This window comes from Pongo abelii, chromosome X, assembly GCF_028885655.2.
Source record: "Pongo abelii isolate AG06213 chromosome X, NHGRI_mPonAbe1-v2.0_pri, whole genome shotgun sequence".
In the NCBI taxonomy this organism is placed as follows: domain Eukaryota; kingdom Metazoa; phylum Chordata; class Mammalia; order Primates; family Hominidae; genus Pongo; species Pongo abelii.
Window position 1 is genome coordinate 122,140,936 of NC_072008.2, and position 13,707 is coordinate 122,154,642.

Genomic DNA, 13,707 nt, shown 5'->3' on the forward strand with positions numbered 1-13,707 from the left:
TATTTCTTTGCTAGTGCAAATAGTGCTGTAGTGAACATACCTGTGCATGTGTCTTTATAGTAGAATGATTTATATTCCTTTGGGTATGTACTCAGTAATGAGATTCTTGGACGGAATGGTAATTCTGTTTTAAGTTTTTTTAGAAATCACCAAACTGCTTTCCACAATGGCCAAACTAATTTACACTCCCACCAACAGTGTATAAGTATTCCCTTTTCTTCACAACCTCACCAGCATCTGTTATTTTTTGACTTTTTAATACTCAGCTTGGAATTTTTGAATGTAATACAGCACTAAGCCCAGTTGGAAAGTAAAAACAGGAAAACTTGGCAGGGATTTTTATTTTAAAGGAGAAATGTGAAAGTATGTAAGGCGTGACTCTCACTATTGTCTCAGGTGCCTTTCAAATGGGCCTTGTGCCATTTTGTAGAGTGTGGTGTATGAAGTTCCCAGAGATCAGGACCAAATGACAGAACATCATAAATCCTAGTAGTGTATGTTTCTATAGTCAAACTAATATGTTACAAAAAATTTTAAATAGTTTGTTACTAAACAAGGGTTTGAATACTCAACAAAGTTAAAGTCCTGAACCTTGCACCTTATAGATAGAAGATTGTTTCTTTAGATGGAAGTGGGAGTCAATTCATACCAAGCATAAGTCACTGAGACTTGAAAGGGAAGGAATACACAAATTTCATAACAACCGATCATACAGAAAGACGATCTAACCCAGAGAGCTTCATAATTGTTTGAAAACAACTTGAAGTGACAGAATTTGCTAATAAGCTGAAACGACAGTAAAAATAAATATGCCATAGGTAGATTATTGCTTTTTCTATTATAATTTTGTCTTTTCTCTTTTGTAGGGACATCAAGGTGATTTAATCTTGTTTACAAAAATGTTGTAGCACTTTGCATTCACTGGATATTATTTTAATATATTTTTAAAACAAGCATTGATGATACTCTTAAATTCTTAGTATTTTCTTCAAATTTATGCTATTAATAAATACAAAATTTAATGCATCCATGTACCTTTCTACAAAATTTCTTTTCTTTGTGTTTTTGCTTGGTTTGCCCCTTGTGCTTATCTTCTCTTGCCTTCCTGGTAAACTTCTGCTTACTCTTTTAAGATTTTAAAATATACTTCAGAAAGTCTTCTATGACCTTTACAGAGGGATAATTGCTCCCTCTTCTGTGTTTCTATAGTATTTCTCTTATGTTTCTATCAAAGCCGTTATCACGTTCCTATAATTATTTGTTTCCTCACCGCCTACTCCACTAGTATGTGTGCTCTGGAGGAAAAGGACTATATTCAATTTTTCTTTGACTATTTAGAAAAGAGTAAATACTTGTTACATGTTTGTTGAATAAATAAATAAATATCTTATATCTAATTGAATCTTGGTGGCATCTGAGTTTACTGAGTTCCATGGAACCACTGAAGGCAGTGTTGCCTGGTGCCAGGAGAGGGTAATAGAGCAGTTCCCTAAGTAGACTTTATAGTTATTTTGGATGGAAACAGAAGCTAGAATGGTAGTCTTCAAACCTGGCTGCAGATTAGAGTGACCTGTGGAGCTCTTTAAAGCTACCAATGCCTATCCCCATCTCAGTCCACTTAAATTAGAATACTGGGGATAGGGTCTGGTCATTGACAGATTTTTTAAATCTTTGTAGATAGGTCTAATGTCCAGGGTTGGACACTGCTGTGCTTGAAGCTGATGAACCCAGGATTGTCAGATGGTGTTCATGCTGAAATTAAAACAGGAGAGGAGATGATGTACAACTGTGATGTCAAGAACTTGAACACATGAATTAAATTCAAGTTGATATAAATCCATGAAGCAGAAAGGAGCCCAGATTGGTAGACAAGTGATAGCACATGGAGTAAAAGGCTGAGTAATGTGAAGTTCAGTAATAATTGCTGGATAAGAGTCAGAAGTCAGAAATACAGAGATCAGAGATGTTAGAGAGAAACTTTTCTAATGACAATCAGTTGCTAGACATTATAAATTTTTTTGAGGCATAATTTGTGACCTCTATCTTGACAGATTTACAGTATCTCACCTTTTCAGTCAAGATGCTCCAAAAAGTTTGATTTCTTATAAAAACAGTGGTTTTATATGTCCATAGAGTCCTTCTTTCTCACATTATTTCCCTCACAGGCATTGCAAGGTTTTAAGAAGATACTTAGGAAAATACAGCTTTCCACTGTAAGAAAAAAAAAATTCTCTTTTGCTCCTACTATTTTTGTGTGTAGTAGTCATGTCAGGCCAAAGTTAAGTGAAAGAATAATTGGAAATAAAAATCCAATGGCTCTAATCTAATAGATTACAAATATAAGCAGATTGACAATTGAAGTGAAAACCAGAGATCTGAAAAACAAGTTAAATAATGTGTGCCAAATTCTTTGTTATATATAACATTTCCTTTGTCAAGTTTTATTACCTAATTTCACATGTATTTGTGTGAAATATTATTTAGTTATGGCTAAGCAGACATATCCAAAGTATCTATCTCTGCATTCATTTCACAAGAAAAATTATTATGACACATTATTGAGTCAAAATGTCTCTCTTAAAAGCAAACCTTTTTAGATTTGCATTCAAAATACAAAATCCCTGAAGTAAGATTACCTCCTTTAATATCCAACTACTTACTTCGCATGTTTATTTAGTTTTTACCATAGTGTATTCCATGACAATAATTTATATTTAATAAGTACTACAAGGACAAATAAGTAATTGAATTTGGGAATAAGAAAGTCGCTGGTGACATAGAAGAAGGTAGTTTTAATAGTAATTGGAGTCTTAGCTAGATTACAAAGTGTGAAGGAGAAAGTGGGTGGTAACAAAATGCAGGCAATAGAAAATAAATTTTTGGGTTTTGACAAGTTTAGAAGTAAGGAAAGATGTAAATTTGGATGGTAGCTGGAGAAAGGAATAATGTGGAAGTAAATTTTTATTTTAGGATATTTATAGGCTTAGTTGGAAGAACCAGAAGAAAATTATAGACTAAAGATAAATATCAAAAGGGGGGGTGCCATGGAAACTGCTAGTCATGCCTCAATATCTCTCTCTTCCTTCCTTAGTAATAGAAATACCAAATTTTGTCTAAGCTCATGCAAAGGTACATTACCCAATCACCTTGGAGGCTAGGTTTGGTTATATGACTAACCTCTGGTCCATAGGATGTAAGCAGAAATAATATGTGCACTTCTAGAAAGTGATCTGAAAAGGAAGGAGTACCCTTTTCTTGTCCTTTTTTCTGCTTCCTGTGGTCTGGACTGTGTACCTACTGGATAGAGTTGTAGTTCTTGGTTTATGAGACAGACTTTGTGGTAAAAGTGTTATGTTGGGAATAGGAACAAGATATAAGGGATTTGGGACCTCATGATTATGGAGCTAATGTACCAGTCCAGAAATGCTTAGGTTTATCTTAGTGGAAATCAACCTTGGTCAAACCACTGTTGTTTTGGGCTTTCTATCAACTGCAGTTGAGCCTAACCCTAACTAATACAGTGGATAATTGATGTAGGGTTGGGACTAAAGTTAAAGTGTCATAGGTTTTATTTGGCAAGAAGGAAGGATACATCCATTACCTGAGATGAGATATAAGGAAAAGAGAATGATTACAATTCTAGAATGCTTTTGAGATTGAAATCTTTTCTCATGTTATATGGCTTCAATATTGCAGTAACAAAGGTAGTAATCATCTGAAGGTGGAGATGAAATTAGGTGTTAGAAGAGGTTTAAAAAAATAAAAAAAACTTCAGAGAGGGGTTGGAGCAAAGTGGTAAAGTAGAAAGCCCCACCATTATCCCACTCACAGGCACACCAAATTTAACTATCTACACAAAAAAAGCTAGATTACAAAGTGCGAAGGAGAAAGTGGGTGCTAACGAAATGCAAGTAATAGAAAATAAACTCTTGGTTTTTGACAAGTTTAGAAGTAAAGAGAAATGTAAAGTTGAATGGTAGCTGGATAAAGTAATAATGTGGAGGTAAATTTTTGTTTTAGGCTATTTATAGGCTTAGTTGGAAGAACCAGAAAAAAACCTTCATAAGAAGCAAAAATCAGGTGAACCCTCACAATACCTGGTTTTAATTTCATAGTGCTGAAAGAGACACTGCAGAGGGTAGAAAAGACCGTCTTAAATTGCCAATGCCACCCATCTCTCATACCCCCACAGTGGCAGTGGGGTCTGGAAAAATCTGTGTGATTGGGAGAGGGAGAACACAGCAATTGTGAGACTTTTCATTGAACTCAGCGCTGACATGTCACAGCAGCAACAGGGCTGAAACCAGCTGATGCCCTCACAGAGGGATCATTCAGACCAGCCCTAGCCAAAGGGGAATTGCTCACTCCAAGGGTTAGAACTTGAGTTCTGGAAAACCTCACGACTGCAGGCTGAAATGCTTTAGGGCTCAAATTAAACTTGACAGGCAGTCTAGGCCACAAAGACTGCAAGTCTTAGTGCTGAGCTGGGCTCAGAGCCAGTAGACTTGAGGACTTGGGGAGCACGTGACTTACTGAGACACCAGCTGGGGCAGCTAATGGATTGCTTGTGTCACCCCTCCCCCAGGCCCAGACAAAACAGCTTGTGGCTCCAAAAGAAACCCATTCTTTCTGCTTGAGGAGAGGGGAGGGAAGCATAAAGAGGAATTTTGTTTTGCATCTTGGATAGCAGTTCAGCCAGAGTACTATAGGGCACCAGCACCAGTTAGAATCCTGAGGCCTTCATTCCATTCCCTAGCTCCTGAATGATATTTCTAGACATACTCAGGTCCAGAGGAAAACCTGCTGCCTTAAAGGGAAAGACAAAGTCCTGGCAGGATCCATCACCTGTAGGCTAAAGAGTTCTTGGGCCCTAAAGAACAAGCAGCAGTAGCCAGGTAGTAAGTCATAGGAATTGGGCAAAACTCTCAGACGTGTTGGCTTCAGGTGAGACCCAGAACATTCCCAGCTGTGCTGTCCATGGTGAGAAAATCCTTCTGCTTGAGAAAAGCAGACAGAAAAGTAAAGGGGACTTTGTCTTGCACCTTAGGTACGAGCTTGGCCACAGTGAGGTAGAGCACTAATCAGACTCTTGGGGTCCCCAAGTATAGGCCTTTACTCTTGAATGGCATTTGTAGACCTGCTCTGGGCTGGAGGGGAGCACATTGACCTGAAGGATGGTCAAGCAGCATTCACCACAAGCTGAGTGAAAAGCCCTTGGGCTCTTGGGCTTTAAGGGAACACTGGTGGCAGCCTGTCAGTACTCCCTGTGAACCTCTGGGAGTGGTGGCCATGGGGAAAGGCTCCTCTGCCTGTAGAAAGGGGAGGGAAGAGTGAGAAAGACTGTTTCTCATGGTTGGAGGGCCAGCTCAGCCATGGTAGAATAGAACACCAGATAGACTTATAAAGTTTTTGACTCCAGTTTTTAACTCCAAGATGGCATCTCTAGACCTACCAGGGGCCTGGGAAAAATCACTGTCCTGAAGAAAAGGACAAAAGCCTGGCTGGCTTCGCCACCTGGTGATTGTAGAGCCCTAGGGCCTTGAACAAACATAGGTGGTAGCCAGATAGTGGTTACACTAAGCATTGGGTGAGACCCAGTGCTGAGCTGGCTTCAAGTCTGACCTAATGCAGTATCAGTGGTAGAGGCCACAGTGGTGCTTGTGTCACTCCCTCTTCCCCAGAATCAAGTGGCTCAGCACAGAGTGAGAGACACCTTTTGTTAGGGAGAAAGTAAGGGAAAAGAAAGAGAATCTCTGCCTGTAAATCCAGAGAAATCTTCTGGATCTTATCCAAGGCCACCAGGAGGGTACTTCCATGAGTCTGCAAGAAGCACAACATTAATGGGCTTGGTGTGACTCATAATACAAATACAGCTTAGATCACAACACCCAAGTCTTTTCAAATACCTGCAAAGACTTCCCAAGAAGTATGGGTACAAATAAGCCAAGACTATGAAGACTACAATAAATACATAGCTCTTTAATGCCAAAAGAAAGACATCTACAAGTATCAGTACCATTCAGGAAAACATGATTTCACCAAATGAACTAAATAAGGCACCAGGAACCAATCCTGGAGAAGCAGAGATATGTGAACCTTCAGACAGAGAATTCAAAAGAGCTGAATTGAAGAAATTCAAGATAACACAGAGAAGGAATTCATAATTCTATCAGATGCATTTTACAAAGAGATTGAAATAATTAAAAAGAATCAAGAAAAAATTCTAGAGTTGAAAAAATGCAACTGACATACTCAAGAATGCATCAGAATCTGTTAATAGAAAAATTGATCAAGCAGAAGAAAGAATAAGTGAGCCTGAAGACAGGCTATTTGAAAATACTAGTATACCCAGGTAAAATATCGTTCAAACACGAAGGAGAAATAAAGACTTTCCCAGATAAACAAAAGCTGAGGAGTTTCAAAAAGGTACAAAATTTACTGACAATAGTTATGTGCACAGAAAAACAGAATATTATAACATTGTACTTGTGGTGTGTAAACCATTATTATTCTAAGTAGAAAGAGTGAAAGATGAACCAATCAAAAATAACTGCAACAACTTTTGAAGACACAGACAATACAATAGGATATAAATAGAAACAACAAAAAATGTAAAAGTGAGAGGATGAAGTGTAGAGTTTTCAACAGTTTTCTTCTTGCTTGTTAGTTAGCTTATTTATTTAAGCAGTGTTAAGTTATCAGCTCAAAATTATGCATCATGTGAGAGTATTTGCAAGCTTCATGGTAACCTCAAATCAAAAAATATACAATGGATACACAAACAAATAAAAAGGAAGAAATAAAATTATACAATCACAGAAAATCACATTCACTAAAAGAAAGACAAGAAGGAAGGAGAAAACCAGAAACAACCAGAAAACAAATAACAAAACAGCAGAAGTAAGTCCAAACATATCAATAATAACATTGAATGTAAATTGAATAAACTCTTCAATCAGAAGACAGAATTTCTGAACGGATAAAGAAATAAGACTCAATGACCCGTTGATTACAGGAAACACACTTCACATATAAATATACACATAGACTGAAAATAAAAAGATGGAAAAAGATATTCCACGGCAATGGGAACCAAAAATGAGCAGCAGTAGCTAAACTCATATTAGACAAAATAGATTTCAAGACAAAAACTATAAGAAGAGACAAAGGAGGTCATTATATAATGATAAAGGGATCAATTCAGCAAGGCAATATAACAATTGTAAATAGATAATGCACCCAACACTGGAGCACCGAGATAAATGAAGCAAATATTATTAGAGCTAAAGAGAGAAATAGGTCCCAGTAAAATAATACCTAGAAAAGTCAACATCCCACGTTCAGCATTGAACAGATTATTTTAGACAGAAAATCAACAAAGAAACATTGGATTTAATCTGTACTATAGACCAAATGGATCTAATAGATATTTATAGAACATTTCATCTAATGGCTGCAGAATACACATTCTTTTTCTTAAGACATGGATCATTTTCAAGGACAGACCATATATTAGGCTACAATACAGGTCTTAAAACTTTCAAAACAATTAAAATAACATCAAGCATCTTCTCTGACCCCAGTGGAATAAAACTAGAAATCAATAACAAGAGAAATTTTGGAAACTATATGAACACATGAAAATTAAACAATATGATCCTGAAAGACCAGTGGGTCAATGAAGAAATTAAGAAGGAAATTGAAAAAAATTTTTAAACTGATCTATGAAAATCTCTGTGGAGGAGCCAATAGAGAATTGATTAGTAATGTATGAAGTACATCTTTTGAGGTATGAATATTATCCTTGAAATTCTACTGTGAAGACAATAATGTTGTTGATGATAAAGATCCATAGAAGCTAAGTTGAAACAATTCCCACAGGTTAAAAGATTTCTTTATGACCAAAGTCAACTTTGCAGCACATTTTAACTCCCCACTCCAAAACAAGACAGAGGAACAGCACAAGCTGAGTTGGTTTTGTTCTTCAAATTACTGTAACTAATTGACCTATCTGGGCTGCCTAACCTTATATGATAACCTTTTTGAGGGCACAGATCCTGAATTATTTCCATTAAGTTTCAAGATACTTGTGTCTGGCTACTCAAGTCTATTTCGACAACATATAAGTAGAACTGTTAGTACTATAATTCCATCCAATTTTCTATTCTCATATTTTTGGTTGGTTTTGGGAAAACATTGGGAGTTAGAATAAAAAATTGATTCCCCTTTTCTGAAACAATCTTATTTATAGCTAAGATTGAAATTTATTGGTCCACAGTCCTAAACTTGTGCGTATTTTGATCTTTTTCTTTCTTTGTAATTGAATGCTTTGTGTTGGGCTACAGTCAACATTTCAAGGAAGCTTTTTTATCATTGTAAATTGACAAATTATAATTATATACATTTATTTGCAAAAAGCTTTAAAAACGTCATCAAGGATGTAAAATATGTATAGAATTATTTACATTTACACTGATATCCCCTTCTGTAATGTTTAAAAATGAGATGGCTTACATAAATATTCTACTACACTAATTTAAATAAACTCCCCAAAAACCTTACATTTCCAACCACTACAAAATGCACGAAAGTAAAATTATACCAAGATGCCTCCAAGTAAAAAAAAAAAAAAAAAGAATGCAAAAATAAATTCACATCGCCAAACCTTTAAAAGTTCAGTTTGTCTTTGGCAAGGGATTTGGGTGAGAAGTCAGCTATTTAATCTGAATTAGCTCACTCATCTCATTTTGCCATAAACAGTATATGGGGGCATGCCAAATATGTATTAATATAGCAAAAGGAACAGGAAGATAAGGAAGAATAATTATTTTGTTTACATGAAACTATTCTGGCCCCAAAACCAAAAACACAAAGAAAGGAACAGAAGTCTGATCTATGGCTAATAACTATTTATTTGTGATCATAATCAGCTTCTTGTCCTCTTGTTTCTATGAATATAGTACTTAAGCTGTTATACAATTACTGTGATGCTCATTAAGATACCATTTACTTTTGTTACTATTTTAAATCAATCCTTTGCTAATTTAAGTAAAGGGCTTTGGTAGCCAAATGAACTTAAATTAAAATCTATACATCATGGGAAATGCATGACTTAAAGAAAGACTCCAAATGTGTTACTAATGGCCTCTCCAGACCCAAGAACTATTGCTCCTCACCAAGCACTCATATGTGACATGATCATTGATCAGTGAGCCATACAAAAAATAGTATAAGGTTTACTGTGGTCAGCAGTGTTAACAGTCTTCTACAAATATTTGTTCCAACACTGCTTTTCCTTTCAGTAGCTTGTCTAATGATGCTGTTGAAATATTTCACATGGGCTGGGTGTGGTGTCTTACACCTGTAATCCCAGCACTTTGGGAGGCCGAGGTGGGTGGATCACGAGGTCAGGAGTTCAAGACCAGCCTGGCCAACATGGTGAAACCCCATCTCTACTCAAAATACAAAAATTAGCCAGGCACGGTGGCAGACACCTGTAATCCCAGCTACCTGAGAGGCTGAGGGAGGAGAATTGCTTGAAACCAGGTGGCAGAGATTGCAGTGAGCCGAATCACGCCACCACACTCCAGCCTGGGCGACAGAGTGAGACTTTGTCCAAAAAAAAAAAAAAAAAGGATAAAGAAAAAAAGAATATTTCACATGTTGCACTATAGATGGAAATATTTTTAGTAACGTAATGAGGCTTTAATAGAAAAAGTGACATTTTCAACTTGTGACTCTAAACACTGACTGAAACTCATATATTCAGAGAATTTGCAATTAACTAGAACAACAACACTTAATACTGAATGTTACTGTTTTAGACAGAGCTACAAGCTTTACACAAATGATTAAGCCCCACAGTACTTCTATGAGATAGATACTATTATTATTCCTACTTTGAGATAAGGAAACTGAAGCCCAAGAACCCAGGACTTCAGAACTTCCCAGTTGCAAACTCTCAATTGGAATAGGCCTTTTTTCCCCCACTACAGCCCTTGACCTTTAATCACAACTTCACTAAACTGGTTAATTGTGAAAATCGAGTGGCAGTGAGGGCATTTGTAACTTAAGTTTTACTGTTTCTTATACATATTCTTGTATACGACATGAAATGAAATGAATACAAGATTTATTCACAAAGTGACAGGCAGATACTTGGATATGTCCACTGAACAGGACAGTCAATTCAGTCACAGTAGCCAATCTAGCAATTGGTGGAAAGAATTCTAAGACTTCACAGAAATGTTACTATAATTATTCAATATCTTTTGAGTGGTAAAAATACTGCACTGATTAGCTTTTCATGAGGCAAAATTGCTATTTCTTTTTTGCGTAAAATACTCATGCCACCATTTGGGGTAGGGGGCGTGTCGTACTTAGGTAAGCACTACAGATAGGTCTCAGCAGAGAAAACCTTTTTGAGGACGACTATCGTAATTTCAGTATGAGAACCAAATATGATAAAGAATGTGCTCATCCGGACGTTTTGCTTTCAAGTATTTATCTGGAAAAAAATGTTGATTACTCTATAATCATGTAGTGCCCTCTGTGTTTGCTTTGTAATTACCCTGTAGTTCTGCTACTAAATGACTCATCCTTATCTTGTATTTAATTGCCTATGAATTTGCCCATTCTATCATGCTACAATGCAAACTTCATGGAAGCAGAGCATTGTCATTCGTGCTTACAATGCTGTTTTCGGAAGCTGTCGTGGTGCCTTGAACAGAGTAATCACTTAGTATTTTCTGAATGAATAAATGAGATCGCAAACACATCGTCGAGTTGCTTTTGAGTAAAGAGTGTTTTTCATCTAGAGTTGACACCAAAAGGGCAGAAAATGGAGTGACATGAGCAAAACCCTGCAGTAATTCTCAACCCTAGATGCACCTTAGAATTACCTGAGAGGCTTTTGAAAATATTTTGAAAATAATGCCTGTTCTCCCCCAGACCAACTGAGACTGAATATCTGGGTTGATTATAATTTGTTGAGGTTTGGCAACTTCTGTTGTTGTGTATGTGAATCACCTGGGTATCTTGTTAAAATCCAGGTTCTGGCCGGGCGCGGTGGCTCACGCCTGTAATCTCAGCACTTTGGGAGGCCGAGGCGGGCGGATCACGAGGTCAGGAGATCGAGACCATCCTGGCAAACACGGTGAAACCCCATCTCTACTAAACATACAAAAAAATTAGCCGGCCGTGGTGGCGGGCACCTGTAGTCCCAGCTACTCAGGAGGCTGAGGCAGGAGAATGGCGTGAACCCGGGAGGCGGAGCTTGCAGTGAGCCGAGATCGCGCCACTGCACTCCAGCCTGGGCGACAGGGTGAAACTCTGTCTAAAAAAAAAAAGAAAAAGAAAAATCCAGGTTCTAGTTCAGTAGGTTTAGAGTGGAGCCTGAGATTCTGCATTTCTTAAAGTCATCTCAGTGATGCCCATGCTACTGATTCACAAACCATACATTAGAAAGCAAAGCGCTAGAGGACAGATCATCAAGAGGTTTAGACTCTTTATAGGCCTGAGGGTCAAATGATATGTTTAGAGTCAGAAAGATGAGCTGGGAAAATGATAACTTAGTATGTGTTAGGCACTGAACTAAGAGATTACATGCATTATCTCATGTCTAAGAAGAGTAGCTGTGGGATGCTACTTATGATGAGGCAGTCATGTAGGGATGGAAAGCAGAGCATCGACCTAGGTTCAGTGTGGTACCTTTTGAGTTCCTCAAATATCACTTTTTCTATTTCTTTTGTATTCCCAGTCTGACTCAGCCTGTGGTTCTGGTGCTCAGTGAAAGTACGAGTTCTGTATCTACACTAAGCATTTGAGGGAATATTGGAAAATATTTGCATACTTCGATATTTTCAAATATTGAGATTTGGCAAGCATAGACACAGCCAGAGGCTCAAGATCTGTCAAGATTTAGGGCCTTGGTAAGCATTTACTGTACAATTAGAACTTATTTGCTCAAATGCTGACATCTATTCTTAAGAAAATTCTCTATGTAGGAAAGAGAACAGATGAAAAAGCAGGCAACATAGCTTTTCTCTGAATTTTATAGGTTACTACTTGCTTAGAATAATGATTAATTCAGGACAATAGAATTATACATTATATCTAGGATTCACACTTTTCTCTATGTGTAAAATTTTGCAGCGTGGAACTTCACGGCAAGGGAAATCAAACTCCAAACTACAAGACACATACATAAAATCAGGTTTTAATACAATATTCACTACTGCTCTGGGGTTGTGTCATCAGCCCACTATCTGTGTCTTTGTCATCTTTTCTTTCTTGTTCTGCACAAGGTCACATATTAGATCACACTCTCATGTTCTTTCTGTATGTTGTACATACATCTTTGTAACTCTGAGTTTGTATATGAGTCTGTCTATAGGATAAACTCCAATTCCAAGCAGAATTGCTGGGCCATTGAGTATATACAACTTGTAGGGATATTTGCCTTCTTGCCTCTTTCACCCATGTGAGTAGACATCTTCTGTTTTATTTCTAAATGTGCAAACCCCTAAATTCTCATGGGAAACATTCCATGGGGCTTACATAAAACCTTTGTTTCCATTTCTTATCATGTTTAAAAGTTATGTAATTCGTTTATTTACTTTCATTATACAGTCATATGTACTTTTACTGAATTGTATAATGGTGATTACATACATGCTGTGGTTATGCAGTCCTCTTATTTGTTCTCTTTTGTTTGATTTTCTTCTGCTGCTTTCATTGCCATCATTAATAACTCCCTCTTTCAGCATCCCCTTTAACACATCCTACTGTCTTCACAATTTACTTTGTAGTGTGTGTTTTTTCCTTCTTTTCATTATTTTTTTTCCTCACCCCTACTCACTTCCCCATATTCCTCCTTCTTCTCTGCTAGAACAAAACATCTTCCAAAGGAGTGTTGCCTCTTGCTACTATAGTTTGTCCCAGGCCCTGCTTCCAGTTAAGTATGCTTTTCTTTATCAACCATTGCATATGTATTATGTATCTCTTATATATCTTACACCATGCTAACCATTGTGAAATACACATGTAACTTGTTTCAGCAGTCTTCACAGACTGGGGTGCAAATGTCAAACATTTTTGTTACTTTCCTATCCATGATTTCATTATATTCAGTGGGAAGTTCCTTTTCTAAAAAGTAATTTATTGCAAATTATATAAAATTTTATATGCATTTTTATTGATTAACAAAATTCAGCCCAGCCCAATTCAGTTTAACTCCCCAGTCTCATGTCTGCCATAAAATTTTCCCCTCACCCATTACTGGTTAACCTTGTGCTTGGGAGACATAAAGAGGGAAAAGAAACGATATGGTTGAGAGGAGAGCAGAGATGAGGTGGGATTCCCATAAGGCCTAAACTTGTCTAGTCTGGGTCTAAAAGGGAAATAGGAAAGATAGTGGGTTTCTTCATATACAACTGGTCATCTATTGTTAATAAAGAGTCCTCTCTGGATTTGCTCTGGCTTTCTATGTTCTTATCTTCTACTGACAGCCTTCAATAATGCAGTGGTTCACATAGATGATTGGTGTCATTTTCTTGGGGTAATGTTTAGCCTTATTTTAGCTTCTTTCATTAATGAGGAGCCTCTTTAAAAAGATCCTGTTTATGGGGCACACCATTAAGTTCTTCTCTGGCCACAGCATTGCATCTCTTGTCTCTGTCTCCTTCTATAATCTTGGTTTCCCTCATG